At 44.3% G+C, this 16,573-nt stretch overlaps 1 protein-coding gene and 1 long non-coding RNA gene across 2 annotated transcripts in view; one reads left to right on the plus strand and one right to left on the minus strand.

Annotated features, from left to right (window-relative positions):
- LOC132383918 (histone H2AX-like) overlaps positions 1–16,573 on the minus strand; it is a 35,937-nt gene that overhangs the window by 2,110 nt on the left and 17,254 nt on the right. The window lies entirely within an intron of this gene.
- Positions 187–16,066, plus strand: LOC132383926 (uncharacterized). Its single transcript, XR_009508799.1, has 3 exons — positions 187–325; positions 7,497–8,910; positions 15,947–16,066. It is a non-coding gene; the product is annotated as an uncharacterized LOC132383926 (long non-coding RNA).

Consider the following 16,573-nt stretch of genomic DNA (forward strand, 5'->3'; position numbering starts at 1 on the left):
GGGCTGAGGGAGAATGAATCAGCCATGATGAAATGGAGCAGCAGACACAATGGGCGAAATGTCCTAATTCGGTTCCTCTATCTTACAGGATGAAGGTCTGATGATCTTAAAACGTGTGTCATGTTGGTCAAACATGAGTTACATTTCACCAACCAGCTGGCAGCCTCTCAAACCATGTCTCAGGTGGACATCATGATGACGAAAACTTTAAGGAACAATGCTTCAAAAAGTTGGCATCCATCAATAAAAACCCTCCTCACCTGGATATGCACTCTTCTCATTGCCACCATCATGGAGGAGGTACAGGAGCCTGAAGGCACACACGGTAATAGTAATAGCTGCTTCACCTCTGCCATCAGATTTCTGAATGGACATTGAACCCTTGAACACTATCTCACTACTCTTTTTGATTTATTTATGTATTTTATCTTTTTAATGTATATTTATCTATATTAATTTACAGTTTTTTTATTACTTTATATTGTAATGTACTGCCTAACAACAAATTTCATGGCATATGCCGGTGATATTAAATCTGACTCTGGCACACTGTCCTTCGCTAGTCCGTGCACTGAGTACAGATGTCAGGATGTTGTGTTACAGTTGTACAAGATGTTGCTGAGGCTGCATTGAAATATTATGTTTAGTTTTGCTCACTCTGCTGCAGGAAAGATGTCGATTAGGCTGGAAGGAATGCAGGAGAGGTGTACACGGATCTTGCCAGGACTTGAATGGCTGAGTTATGAAGAGTGGCTGAGCTGGTTAAGACTGTTTTCCTTGGAATGTGGGAGAATGAGGGGCAATATCATACACATGTATAAAATAGCAAGGGTCATAGATTGGGTGAATGCACAGAGACTTTTTAACAGGGATGTGGAATCAGGAACTTGAGGGTACTAGTTGGTGAGAGGCAGAGATTGAATAGGAACATGATGGGCTATTTCTTTCACCCAGGCAGTGTAGGATATGGAGCCAACAGCCAGAGGAAATGATTGAGATTAACAAGATTGAAAAGCTATTGGACAGGGATGTGGATAGAAAAGCTTCAGTCTGATATGGGTGCAACCAGTATGGGAGATTTCTTGCCCTGGGCCAGATGGACAGAACTTCTCTGACTGACTTGTAATTTCTTCCAAGATCATAGACTCCATCATCTTGCCATCAACACATGTGAAGTAAACAGGATTACAATTACCTTCTGCTGTCTTCTAACTTTCTGGAACAATAGAAAAAATTGAGATTTTCCACTTCACTGGGATATTCATGGAACACTGGGCATTTTGACAAACTGCAACTTCTTTCTCCATTTTCTCTCCAGCCATTTCCCTGTAAAACCCTCAAGTGCAGGTCGTTGAGACCTGGTGATGTTTGCCATTAGTCTCATTAGTTTTTCTCTCATGATAGTGACTGCTGCAAATTATTGCACGGTGTTGAAATGTCAACAGAGATAATTTTGAGATGTGTGCTATTTCCCCAGTGTGCACACTGTTCACAGTGTTGAGTTTAATTTATTGTAATTTAAATGCAGGTATAAGCTTTTGTGTCTCTTCCCACTGGAAGTCTCAGTCCAGTGGTCTACCTCTGGGCCCTGTCACTTTCTGTGCTCTAGACTTCCACTTATTATTTCCCCAGAGTCCATCTTTCTCCTGGATTCCCCTGTTTAATTGGGATCAATAGCTGCTGATTGCTAGGAACCAGCTGTTTAAGCATATGCCACTGCACATCCAGAGAGCTGTCCATGAGCCTGTTTACTCTGTCCACCCAAGACAACTCCACCCTCTGTGTAACATGCTGTCGAAAGACACAGTCCCTGAACATTCCAAACCAGCTCTTCCTCTGTACCAGTTTGATTAGTTTAATCAATACAGAGGTTAAATTCACCTATGTTAGTCACGGTTCCTTTCTTAGCTCCCTTTAATCATTTCCCCTTTTGTGCTTTGTCCCATGAAAAGGTAACATGTAATGGTTCAGGGTGCTCTGCCTCCCACCTCATCTCCCCCCTGTTGTTCATTGTCTCTACATGTACATCAGCCTCACCACCACATGATGAACAAAGCCGCCCTCCTTGTTTCACTTCTGCAGATTTGTGTGGAACATTGAATATGCTGGATAACTGAGTTCCCAGTCCTGGTCAGCCTACAACTTTATCCTTGCAATTGTAAGATTAAACACGTGTGTCACAATACAAGACAGTGACTGCATACAATCACACAATCTGTATTCCCCATCATTTTATATACGTCTATTAAATCTCCCCTCATTCTCTTATGCTCCAAAGAATAAAGTCCTAACACACTTAACCTTTCCCTGTTTATCAGTTCATCAAACCTTGGTGACATCCTTTGAAATTTTCATTCTACTCTTTCAGTCTTCATATATATTTCCTATTGGTAGTTGACCAGAACTGCACACAGTACTCCAAAACAAACCTCAACAATGTCTCATATAACTTCATCGTAACATCCCAACTCCCGTACTCAGCACTCGTTTATAAAGCTAATGTGCCTGAAGCTCTCCTAACACAATGATCCCTCTGTCCTACCACATTCCTCACTGCTCTACCATTTACTGTATAGATCCTGGATTTTCCTTCCAAACTACAACCCTCACACTTGTCTCCATGGAATTCCATCTGCCAATACAAAGATGCAACATAGTTATTTGGCATCTCACCCACATACTTTGGCTTCTGGCAGAAATTCCCTCATTTATTTCTGAGAGATCCTATGTTCTCGATAGCAAGCATCCGGTTTTAAAAGTATATGAAAATATCATTGCATTTTCTTAATCTCACTCAAGACATTTCATGTTCCCTTTCTTGGAATATGCAACAAACAAATGAGTACAGTGCTGGAAAGGCCATTCGGCCCATGATATTGTACTAACCATGATGCCAATTCATACTAAATGCCATCCTTCTGTTTATCATCATATCTCTCCAGTCACTTCATATTCACAGGTTCGTCTAAAAGCCTCTTAATCTCCATCAAACTGTCTGCATCCGTTACTATCAAACCTTAAAAGCATGTCCTCTGCTTTTTGGCATCTCTACCCTAGAGAAATGATTCTGACTACCCTCTAATGATTTTAAACCCCTCCATTGGGATTCCTCTCAGCTTCTGAGGTCCAAGAGAGAACACAAGTTTGTCCAAACTTTTCTTAGACCTCCTATACTCTAATCTGGGAAATATCCTGGTGAACATCTTCAGTGAGCCAATCCGTAACTCGTTCTGCTCTGCCCTGAAGACTGCATTGGTGCTGTTTCATACATCCATGAGGAGCTCAAGAATTTCATTAAGTTCGTCTTCAACTTGCACCGTGCCCTTAAATTCAATTGCACATTTCTGACACCTCTCTCAGATTTCCCAATACCTCTGTCTCCATCTCTGGAGACAGACTGTCCAGTGAGATCTTTCCATAAACCTACTGATTCTCACGGCTATCTTGACAATCCCTCTTCCAACCCTGTCTACTGTACAAATGCCGTTCCTTTTATTCATCACCACTACATCTGTTCCCAGGGTGAGGCTTTCCTTGCCAGAATATCAGCGGTGTCTTCCTTCTTCAAAGAACGGGGTTTCCCTTCCTCTCTCATTGCTGCTGCCCTCACCCTCCTATACCCCTCACCCCATTTCTCAGACATTTGTCCCTGCCTCATCTTCTCACTGCCATAACAGTGTTACAGTTCCCTTTGTCCTTATGTACCACCTCACGAGTGTTCATATTCAGCACAACATTCCATGTAAAGTCCACCAGCTTCAAAGGGATTCTAACACTAAACACATGCCTCCACCACCCCACTCTCCACTTTCAGCCGCGATCACTCTCTCCGTGATTCCCTCCATTCATCCCTCTCCACTGATCTCACTGCTGCTACATCCCTGTAATGGAACATGTGCTACACCTGCCCCTGCACCACCATTCAGAAACCCAAACAGTCCATCCAGGAAAATCAAAACTTCACCTGCAAGCCTGTTGAGATCATCACCCGTAACTGGACAACACACACAAAATGTTGGAGGGATGCAGGCCAAGCAGCATCTATGGAAAAGTGTACAGTCAACATTGCAGGCCAAGACCCTTCATCAGAACTGGAGTTCAGAAGCAAGTCAAAACCTGGCCAGCAGGAGCCATCAGTCTCTTCAAGACTTTTTTGAGGACACTGACTGGCACATGTTCAGCGAGGCTGCAATCGATGGCGACTCTACCAACTTAGAGGAGTACACAGCATCAGTGACCAGCTACATCAGCAAGTGCATTGATGATGTTACTCTGTCCAAGACCATCACTATATATGCCAACCAGAATCCATGGATGACCGCGTGCACTGCTGAGGTCCCGCGACTCCGCCTTCAGAGCAGGCGACAAGGCAGCTTTAACAACAGCAAGGTCCGAACTGTCCCGAACCATCTGAGGGGCAAAGTGTGCAAATGCCCAGCTAATCCACCGTTACTTCCAGGACAGCGGTGACACGCGGTGCATTTGGAAGGGCATCCATGACATCACCTATTACAAGACAACATCACCTGACTGCAGGTGATGCCTCCCTCCCAAATGCGCTGAATAAGATCTACACCCGCTTTGAGGTGGAAAATGACATGGCGGTGAGGAAGTCCACCCCTCCTGTGAATGACCAGGTGCTGTGTCTCTCCGCGGCCGATGTGAGAAGTACCCTGTGCAGGGTCAACCCACGGAAGGCGGCTGGACCAGACAACATTCCTAGTAGCGTGCTCAGAGGATGTGCAGACCAGCTAGCAGGTGTTCTCACTGACATCTTCAACATCTCCCTGAGCAGCGCCACCATTCCAATGTGCTTCAAGGCCGCCACCATCGTCCCCATGCCGAAGAAGTCCTCAGTGTCCTGCCTAAATGACTTCCGTCCCATTACTCTTACATACATTATCATGAAGTGTTTTGAGAGGCCCGTCATGAGGCATATCAAGACCCTGCTGCCCCCCTCACTGGACTCCCTGCAGTTTGCGTACCGTCCCAACCGCTCAACAGATGACGCCATGGCCACCACCCTCCACCTGGCCTTAAACCACCTGGACAAAAAAGACACATACGTTCAGATGCTGTTCATAGACTTTAGTTCAGCATTCAACACAATTGTCCCTCAGAAACTGATTGGAAAGCTGAGCCTATTGGGCCTGAACACCTCCCTCTTCAACTGGATCCGAGACTTCCTGACTGGGAGATCTCAGTCAGTCTGGATCGGGAGCAGCAGCATCTCCAACACCATCTCACTGAGCACGGGGGCTTCTCAGAGTTGCGTGCTCAGTCCACTGCTGTTCACTCTGCTGACCTACAACTCTGCTGCAACACACAGCACAAGCCACATCATCAAGTTCGCCGATGAGTCAACCGTGGTGGGTCTCATTAGCAAGAATGATGAGTCAGCTTACAGAGAGGAGGTGCAGTGACCAACAGACTGGTGCAGAGCCAACAACCTGTCTCTTAATGTGAACAAAACAAAAGAGATGGTTGTTGACTTCAGGAGGGCACGGAGCGACCACTCCCCGCTGAACTTTGACGGCTCCTCGGTAGAGATCGTAAAGAGCACCAAATTTCTTGGTGTTCCTGACGGAGAAGCTCACCTGGTCCCTAAACACCTGCTCCATAGCAAAGAAAACCCAGCAACGTCTCTATTTTTTGCAAAGGCTGAGGAAAGTCCATCTCCCACCCCACATCCTCAAAACATTCTACAGGATGTATTGAGAGTGTCCAGAGCAACTGCATCACTGCCTGGATCGGAAATTGTACCATCTCAGATTGCAAGACCCTGCAGTGTATAGTGAGATCATTGGGGTTTCTCTTCCCGCCATCACCTCTACATGCTGCATCAGCAAGGGAAACAGCATTATGGACCCCATGCACCCGTCATACAATCGCTTCTCCCTCCTGCTGTCTGGAAAAAGGCTACAAAGCATTCGTGCTCTTATGACCAGACTATATAAGTTTCTTCCCCCAAGCTATCAGACTCCTCAATACCTAAAGCCTGGACTGACTCCTTGCCCTACTGTCCTGTTTATTATTTATTGTAATGCTGGTACTCTTTTTGTGCACTTTATGCAGTCCAGTGTAGGTCTGTTCTCCAGTATAGCTTTCTCTGTGTTTTTGTATTACATAGTTCAGTCTAGTTTTTGTACTGTGTCATGTAAACCATGGTCCTGGAAAATGTTGCCTCATTTTTACTATGCACTTTACCAGTAGTTATGGTCGAAATGACAATAAATGTTGACGACTTGACTTGCGAAAAAAAAGATGAGTAATTAGAGTTAGAATGTGAAGGGGTGGGGGAAGAACCACAAGGTGATGGGTGAAACTGTGAGTGAACTAAAGAGCTGGGACGTTGATTGGTGAAAGAGATACAGGGTTAGAGAGGGGGAATCTAGAAGGAGAGGACAGAAAGCCATGGAAGAAAGAAAACAGGGATGAACACCAGATGGAGGTGATGGGCAGGTAGGAAGATAATGTGAGATAGAAAAGGGAATGGTGAAGGAGGCATGGGGCATTAGCAGAAGTTCGAGATATTGAAGTTCATGTCATCAAGTTTTAGGCTACACTTACAGAATATGAGGTGTTGCTCCTTCAAACTGAGTGTGGCCTCATCGCAACAGTGGAGGAGGCCATGGATTGACATGTCAATTGATTGTATCCAGTGCTCACTGTTTGGCCTCCTCCACTCTTGACAATGAATTCCATAGATTCATGACCCTCTGGTTAAAGGAATGTTCTCTCATTTCTTTTCGAAAGAGACATCCATCTGTTCCGAGTGTGTGCCATCTGGTGCTGGACTAACCCACTACAGGAACCATCCTCTCCACGTTCACTCAATTGCTTAGAATGTGAATCTCTCCTCATTCTTCTAAACTCCAGCATGTACAGGCCCAGAGCCAAAAAGTACTCCTCATATGTTAATCTTTTCATTCCCGATCGTTCTCGTGAAACTGCTCTCGACTCTTTCCAATGCAAACACATCTTTACTTGGATAAAGGGCCCAGCGTTGCTCATAGTACTCCTTGTGGACTGACAAATGTCTTACCAATCCTCCTCTTGGTTTTTAAATTTGAGGTACATAAATTCATCAGGGTTATTGTTAGGATGAAAGGAAACATTTTTAGCACAGAGGAATCAGAGCTGGAGGGCATAGATTTAAGGTGAGTGGAGAAAGAATTAAAATATGAAGGACACACATTTTCACTCTGAGGGTGGTGGGGATATGGAACAAGCAGATAGTGGAATTGGTCGAGGCTTGAACAGTGACAGAATGTAAAACGACACACGGACAGATATGTGAATAGTGATGGTGAGAGGGATGTGGGACAAAGGAGGTCGAATGGGGCCAGTTTTGAAGATCTTGGTCATCATGAACAAGTGGGCCGCCAATTTTCCCATTTCTGAGAAAAAAGTAACTAATTTTCTGTCTAATATTTTGCTGATTTTAATGTAAACTTCTCACTCATTTGTAATTTCTATTCCCCTTCCACGGTCAGCTTTTAGGTTTGCAGATGACACCACTGTTGCTGATTGAATTAAAGGAGGTGACAAGTTTGCCATCAGGAGGGAGATGGAGGATTTGTTTGAATGGAGCCAAAACTACAAGCTCTCACTCAACATCAGCAAAACTAAAGAGTTGATTATTCTCTGCAAGATGAAGAAACAGTGAACCGGGAGGAAGAAACAGGAGGGCCATGAGCCAGCAATCATCAGGGTATTGGAGTGCAGAGTCAGTAACTTTAAATTCCTTGTCATTATCATTTCAGAGGATCTGTCCTGGGACGGACAGTAAGTGCCACTATAAAGAAGGTGCGGCAGTGACTCTACTTGGAAGTTTGTGTATAATCGACCTGACATCTAAAACTTTGACATAATTTATTTGTATGCACGGTGAACAGTATCCTGACTGGTTGCAGCATGGCCTGATAAGGAAACACTAAAACCCAGGAACAGAAAATGCCTACATAAAATAGTGGATACAGCCCAGTTCATCACAGGCAAAGCCCTCCCATCATTGAGTTCATTTTCAAGGTGTGCTGCTACTGGAAAGCAGCATCCATCATCAAGGGCAGCCTTCCTCTACTCCATGCTCTCTTCTCGCTGCTGCCTTTGGGAAGGACGTACAGGAGCCTTAAGTCCCACACCACCATCTTCAGGAAGAGTTATTACCCTTAAGAGTGATTAGTCCTGCTGTTGAAACTGCATGGATAACTTCACTGAACTGATTCCATAAACTACAGAGACACTTTCAAGTATTCTGCAACTCATGTTCTCAGTATTATTTTTTATTATTTGCATAATTTGTTTTATTTGGCACATTTGTTGTCTGTCAGTCTTTACTGTTCATAGTTTACATAAATTCCATTGTATTCTTTTTCCTGTTTATCCCTGAAAGGAAATGAATATGAAGGTAGTATATGGTGACATATACATACGTTGATAATCACTTACTTTGAGTGTGATAAGTGTTTGTTGGTTTCTCCCCAAAACAGCAAAAGATTGATCACACAAAAATATAGAAAATACAAATATCAAGTACTTACAAGACCGTGGAGCGTCAAATTCTGCAGATTTTCACGTGTAGGAGTCAAATTAAAATGTGATTATTACAGTCTAGAACACAGTCAATTCCCGTGGGATGGGGGGTGGGTGTGCGTCACCGTTCCTGGATATTCCCCACTGTACTAATACTATTTACAATGCTCGCAAGTTTCCTGATTGACAGCTCCCTCGCACGGAATGACGGTCATGTGACATACGTGTGGCCGACCTGAAGCGCGCTGACGTCAGAGAGGGCCTTCCTTCAGCGACGTCGTTTCCTGGGAAACGATCAGGGACGGTGGGTCTGCGGTGAAGTGGATTTGGTCTCCATTGTGGGAATCGGCATCTCCTCTTCCTGCCCACGGAACAGTGAGTGTCTGTCAACGCCTCACCGCACCCGCTCTCTGCCTCAGGTACAATATTATAGGAAAGGTTGAGAGGGACACGGGTGATGCACCATCAATAACTCACACTGAGACGTAAGGCGAGATATCGGCTTTTATTGACTGGAAGAAGGAACCAGGAGTGAGTATCTATCATACTTTGTCCTGGAGACTGAGGCCGAGCGTCAGGCCTCAGATCGCCTTTATACAGGGGCCTGTGGGAGGAGCCACAGGAGCAATCAACAGGGGGCGTGTCCAGACAGGCACATAGTTCACAACAACGGGCCTAATGCAGGCGGATGGGACGAGTTGGGTGACAACTTGGTCAGCGTGGATGAGTTTTACCGAAGGGACGGTTTCAGTTCTGTATAAATCACTGACTCTATTTTGCGAGGTTAAACCAGAGCAGGATGTACACAGCGAATGACAGGTTCCTGGTGAGTTTTAATGAATAGAGACTTAGTCCCCCTGAAGTTCTCTGTTCCAGGTTCTGTCTTCACTAACTCAGCACTTGGTCTGTCTCCTACCCTGCCCTGGTGATTCAAATGCTCATTCAGATGGTCCTTAAATACCAGCCTGCACCACCTCCACAGGCAGTGTGTTCTCTTCTGGGGAGAGAGGAAGGTTTTCCTCAGATCCAATTTAATCACACACACACCTCTCCTTAAACTTGTTGTACACAATACTCCTCTGCATTAAATTCCACCTGCCACTTTCAGCCCATTTTTCCAGCTGGTCCGAATCCCACATCAAGATTTGCTAGCCTTCCTTGCTGTCACCTGCATCCCTAATCTTGGTGTCATCTGCAAACATAGTTTACCTCATTAATACAGATGGAAAACGACAATGGACCCAGCACCGGGAAGGTCAACCAGTGCAGGATGAACACAGTAATGACAGGTTGCTGGGAAGTGTTCATCAACAGAGACTTTGTGTGTTTCTGCCTCCATCACCTCCTCTGGTAGCTCATTTGGGATACCAGCTATTCTGTGTGTGAAATGTTTACCTGCCAATCCCCTTTAAACCTCCATCCTCTCATCTTAAAACTAATCCCTTTAGTTTCAGACACCCATGCCAAGGGAAACAGTCTGTGTCCCTCTAACATCTGTATGATTCAGATAATTTTATCTGCCTCCATCTCCTCACCCCTCAGCTCCTCTTAACACCTCCTCTCTGTCACTTTAAAAATAATCCCTCCAGTTTTAGGAAGTAGAAAGCTGTTTCTTCCATAGAAGACCTTGGGAGTGAGGTTTTCTCTTCACCCATCCCCAGCAGCCTTTGTTCCATGAAACAGGATCTCTGTCCCCTGCACCAGCTCCTCAGTGACACATTCATCAGTGGTATTGTTCTATATCTCCCTGCACTGACAAGTGTCACTGGGAGTGACACAGAGCTTACTGCCCTGCAGATTCTGCTTTTTAATTTCTGTCTTATTTCTGTAAATTATCTGCACAGGACCACATTCCCCCCTTCTCCCTATGTTGTTAGTAACAACATGCACCGTTTCCCATGATGTCCGGCTGATCAACCTTCCCTTTGAAATGTTCTGCAGCTGCTCCCGGACCATTGGAGCAGCTGGAATAGGCCATTTGGCCCATACAGTCTGCTGGGAATAAGTGATCATGACAGATATCATATTCCCCTCAACCCCATTCTTTTCCGTTTTGTCCATAACTCCACAAACAAGAACTTCTGCCTTCAATATATCCAATGGCTTGTCCATATCTGTCTGTGGCAATGAATTCCACAGATGTACTACTCTTTACTAAAGTAATTTCTCCTTATCTCTGTTCTAAAGCGGTGTAATAATATTCTGAGGCTGAGCCCTTTGACTCTAGACTCCCCCATATAAAAAAATCCTCCCCATATCCATTCTATCTATCAGTATTCGAGTGGTTTCAATGAGATGACCCCTCATTCTTCTAAACTCCGTTGAATCCAGGCTCAGAGCTGTTAAACAGTGCAAATGCATTAACCATTTCATTGCTGGGATCATTCTTGTGAATCTCCTCTGGACCCTCTCCTGTGCTGGCACATCCTTTTTTTTGATAAGGAACCCAAAACTGCTCACAATACTCCAAATGTGATTGGACAAATGCCTTATCAATCCTCAGCTTCTGTGTAATATAATCATTCTGAATAATCATCCTTGCTTCTGTCTACTCGTCCTCTCAAAATGAATGGTAACACTGCATTTGTCTTCCTTACCACCAACGCAACCACCATATTTATCTTTAGGAAATCCTGCACATCTGAGATGTCCCTGACTGTGATACCCAGGAGGCGACACACTACCCTGCTATCTCCCTTGCTGCCACAGAAGCTCCTGCACATCTCCTGTACTGTGAGTCTGCTGTCATCACTGCTCTGCTTGACCTTTCCTCTCGTGTAGCATCGGTCTGGGGTCTCAGTATCGCTGACCTGATGGGCTGCTCTCTCTGGTTTGTCATCCTTCCAGGGGTATCCAAAGGAGTGTATTTGTTGCTGAAGGTCACGGCCACAGGGAGACATTACTCTGCCTGTCTCTTCCCCTTTCCGTCATGGTGGTCACACAACAATCTGCAGACTGACCTCAGGTGTGACCAACTCACTGAATCCTGGTTGATCTTGGGTCCATCCATCTCCAGCTCCATTTCCTTCTCATGGGCAGTCACATTTTGAATATATTCTACCAAATTTCCAGGAGTCCACGTGTCTTCAAGCTGTCGCACATCTAATAGTTCCATAAACTTCAACAAGGTCTTCATCAACCTCCTTCACTGCAGTCCCAGCCCGTCCAGTCTTTCCTTGTTACTCAAGCCCCCAGTTCAGGCGACATTCCTGTGATTATTTTCTGCAGCTTTCCAGCTTAATGACATGCTTCCTACAGTACGGTGACCAAATCTGCACAGGGTTCTGTTGCTGTGACCTAATTAATGAATTTTAAGACTGTAATGTGATGTCCCAACTCCTCTCAGTGCCTTAGAGAATAAATGTAAGCATGTTGTTCACCTTCTTCAACACTGTCTACCTGTGTTGCCACTTTCAGGGAACTATATACCTGTATCCCAAAGTTCCCCTGTTCATTCAGACTCCTCAGGACCTCTGCCATTCACTGTGTATGTCCAGACCTGCTTTAACCTCTCCAAATGCATCACTGTGCACAATAGAGTAAAGAGAATCACAGGGGTACAAGAAAGGTGCTGACCAAAATTGATCTGAAAAGAACACAGGCAAGTATGGCGGCAGAGCAGCAATGGCTGGAATTTGTGAAAGCAATTCGGAAGGTATGGGATATACACATCACAATGAGGAAGAAGTATTCCAATGTCAAGATGACACAAACGTGGCTAACAAGAGAAGTCAAAGGCAACATAAAAGTCAGAGAGAGGGCATAATGTAGAGTAAAAATCAGTGGGACATTTCAGGATTCAGAAGCTTTTCAAAGCCAACATCAGGCAGCTGAAGTCATTAAGAAAGAAAATATGGAAAATCAAAGGTAAAGAGAGGCGAGAGTACATATTGGACCATTAAAAACTATGCTGGAGTGGTAGTAATGGTGGAAAAATTGATTAAGTATTTTGCATCAGTCTTTGTTGTTGAAGACACTTGCAGTGTGCTAGGGTAGGAACTGTGTGAAGTTGTCAGTACTAGGGAGAATGTTGTTTGGAAATTCAAAGGTCTGAGAGTAGATACATCACCTGGACTAGATGGTCTGGGCCCTGGGATTCTAAGAGAGGTGCTTGACAAGATTGTGGACGCATTATTAATGATGTTTAAAGAATCAATTGACATTGACGGCATGGTTCCAGAGGAACGGAAAATTGCAAATATTGCTCCAAGAAGGAAGAGAGTCAGAAGAAAGAAAATTATAGGGCAGTTAATCTGACCAGGGTGGTTGGGAAGATGTTAGAGGCAATTATTAAGGATATGGTTTTGGGATACTTGGGCCATAGTCAGCATGGTTTCCTCAAGGGAAAATCTTGCCTGACAAATCTGTTGAAATTCTTTGAAGAACTAACAAGGAAGATCGGTGGATGTTGTGTACTTTGGATTTTCAGAAGGCCTTTGACACATGAGGCTGCTGAGCAAGTGTAGCAGGCAGTGAAGGCTAATGGAATGTTGGCCTTTGTTACAAAGGGAATTGAGTACAAGAGCAAGGAAATACTTTTGCATTTGTACAGGGCCCTGGTGAGACAACACCTGGAGTATTGTGTACAGCATTGGTCTCCAGGGTTAAGGAAGGACATCCTGGCTGTAGAGGAAGTGCAGCGTAGATTCACAAGGTTAATTCCTGGGATGTCTGGCCTGTCTTACACAGAGAGGTTAGAGAGACTGGGCTTGTACACGCTGGAATTAAGGAGATTGAGAGGGGATCTGATTGCAACATATAAGATTTCTAAGGGATTGGACAAGATAGAGGCAGGAAATATGTTCCAGATGCTGGGAGAGTCCAGTACCAGAGGGCATGGTTTAAGAATAAGGGGTAGGTCATTTAGGACAGAGTTAAGGAAAAACTTCTTCTCCCAGAGAGTTGTGGGGGTGTGGAATGGACTGCTTCAGAAGGCAGTGGAGGCCAATTCTCTGGATGCTTTCAAGAAGGAGCTGGATAGATATCTTATGGATAGGGGAATCAAGGGATATGGGGACAAGGCAGGAACCAGGTATTGATAGTAGATGATCAGCCATGATCTCAGAATGGTGGTGCAGGCTCAAAGAGCCGAATGGTCTACTTCTGCACCTATTGTCTATTGTCTATAAACAAGTTAACAGCCAGAGATACCATGGGAAATATCTTAGCATGGATAAAGCAGAAGCTAATTGGCAGGAGGCAAAGAGTGGGAACAAAGGGAGCCTTTTCCAGTTTGTTGCCAGTAATTAGTCATGCTCTGCCCAGGGGTCTGTGTTGGGACGGCTTCTTTTTACCATATATAGGAGCAGAATTAGGCTATTTGGCCAATTGAGTCTGCCCCATCACTTCATCATGGCTGATTCAATTGTCCTCTCCTGCCTTCTCCCTGTAACCCTTCAGGCCCTGACAGGTCCAGGATCTATCAACATGTCAGTGACATGGATGATGATGCAAAGTTTGCAGAGAGGCAGCAGTTTTGATTCAGTAGAAAGGCTAGAAAGGGACTCAAACAGATTAGGAGAATGGTCAAAGAAGTGGCAGATGGAATACAGTGTCGCTTAAGTTTATGGTCGTGCACTATAGTAGAAGAAATAAAGGTATGGACTATTTTCTAAATGGAGTGAAAATTCAAAAATCTGAGTTGCAAATGGACTTAGGAGACCTCATTCAGGATTCCCCAAAAGTTAATTTGCAGGTCGAGAGGGTGAGGAAAGCAAATGCGATGTTAGCATTCATTTTGAGTTGACAAAATCAAGGGTAAATGTTGAGGTTTTATTAGGCACGAGTGAGGCACATTTGGAGTAAGTGAAGAGTATTTTGGACCCTTTGTCTTTGAAAGGATGTGCTGATGTTGGAGAGGGTTCAAAGGGGGTTCACAAAAGTGATACCAGGATTGAAAGGCTTGAAGTATGAAGACCATTTGAAAGCTCAGGGCCTTTATGCACTGGAATTCGAAGAATGAGGGATGACCTCATTGAAACCTATTGAATTTTGAAAGGGCTGAATGCGGAGAGGAAGTTTCCTAAAGTGGGGGAGTCTTAAGAACTGAGGGCAGTCTTTTTGGAAAGGGGATGAGCAGCAGCTTCTTCAGCCTAAGAATGGTGAATCTGTGGAACAAAACACAAAATTCTGGAGCAATTCAGCAGGTCAGGCAGCATCTATGGAAAACAAAACAGTCAACATTTCGAGCCAAGACTTTTCAATAGGACTGGAGGGGAAAAAAGTATATTAAAAGATGGGGGGATGGGAATCTATGGAATTCCTTGCCACAGGAGGCTATGGTGGTCAAGTCATTGGGTATTTTTAAGGCAGAGGTTGATAGATTCTTGTTTAGTCAGCACATGAAGGGATACGAGGAGAAGGCAGGAGATTGGGGCTAAGAGGCAAAATGGATCAGCCATGATGATATTGCAGATCAGATTCGATGGGCCAAATGGCCTAATTCTGCTCCTCTATCTTATGGTCTGACACTGTAACAACAATTGTCTATTTCTGCAGCAATAAAAATCAATGCAGTATTCACTTTCTGGAAGTTGTTCATGTCTGATCTAATGAACCTCTCACTAAATCCACATCTGTTTTTGTTGTGCAGGACACCTGCACTATCTCAGTTTCCCACTTACAACTTCTCTGCACAATAATACTGTGAGAGGCTTCCTTTGGTCAGGGTAGACCATGGATTTTGTGTCCTAGCTGTTTAGATACACAAGCCTGGGCAGTATAATATGGAGAGCAAATTGTTGCCAATATAGCGAGCTCTCCCTTTCTATGCATTGGTGAACCCAAAGGAATGGCAGAGACAGATACAGTTTGGCACCAGCAGCATCACTGGAGTTGCCAGTCAATGTTGAACTGAATGTAGGACTGCCTGAGGAACTCCAGCTCCAGATTTTTTTCCTTGGGGTTTTACTCCGAAAGTCTTCCCCATGAGTGAGTACAGCCATAATTCAGCCAAGATTTGAGAGTTTTGCTTCTAGATAAGCTGCCAACCACACGAATGAAACCCCATCTGCCCAAAGAGACTGGTTTTAATAAAGCTGGTAGAAATGGTTCTGCTGAGTTTATTAGCTGAGGCACATGTCAAGCCCTGGAGCTGGACTTGGTTGGCAGAGGCTATTTGGGGTGAACATCATTGGGAGTTTTTAATAAGTAGTGGGAATTGGTCCAATTACCACCTCTGTCTGTAACAACCTGAAGGAACATAAATTATAGTTAATTATACATATCTGCTCACACCATTACATGTTCCCACATTAAACTCCATTCACCAAGTATTCTACTCAGCCAGCTTCTCCCTATCCTCTTCCCACCTCACACCTTTCTTTAGGTCGGCAGATCACTAAAATATGTCAATTTCATTTGATCACATGAATCTTTACTAAGTAACTTGTTATTTCTGCATTCATCACAGACTCCTGCACCTCACCAACCATAGATGTGAAGTTAACAGGACCACAGTCACTTGGTTTTGTCTTCCGCCCTATTTCAAAAATGGATTTCCACTCCACTGAGACCTTCCTGGCACACAGTGAGTTTTACTAAGTTCTATCAGCACCTTCTTTACAGCCACTCTCTGTGAAACCCTTGAATGCAGGTCATTGGGACCTGGTAATGTTTGCTTTTAGTCCCATTAGATTTTCCTTCCTCATGCCGATTGTTACATATTATTAGTGTTAAAATGTCACCATTAGATATCTGTGGGATGCTTGCTGTGTCCCCACTGTGAACACCAAAGCAAATTATTGAGTCAACTTATCTGTTTTTTCCTTGTTAGTTTTAGTTTTTGACTCTCATCGCTGGTTCCTGAAAAAATCCCAGTCCTCTAGTCTACCAGCAGCCATTGCCTCTTCATCTATTCTTTGATTTTGTGTTTTCCTCTACTGTACCCGGTTGATTAGTTTAATCAATACATGGTTTGAGGCAAACATGGACAAGATGCTGGAGGAACTCAGCAGAAACCTGACATTTCGGGGTGAGAACCTTCGCCAGGACTAAAAATAAAGGGCAGAAGCCAGTGGGAGGGGTGTGGATTACAAGG

The sequence above is a fragment of the Hypanus sabinus genome, chromosome 31 (genome assembly GCF_030144855.1).
Source record: "Hypanus sabinus isolate sHypSab1 chromosome 31, sHypSab1.hap1, whole genome shotgun sequence".
Taxonomy (NCBI): Eukaryota; Metazoa; Chordata; class Chondrichthyes; order Myliobatiformes; family Dasyatidae; genus Hypanus; species Hypanus sabinus.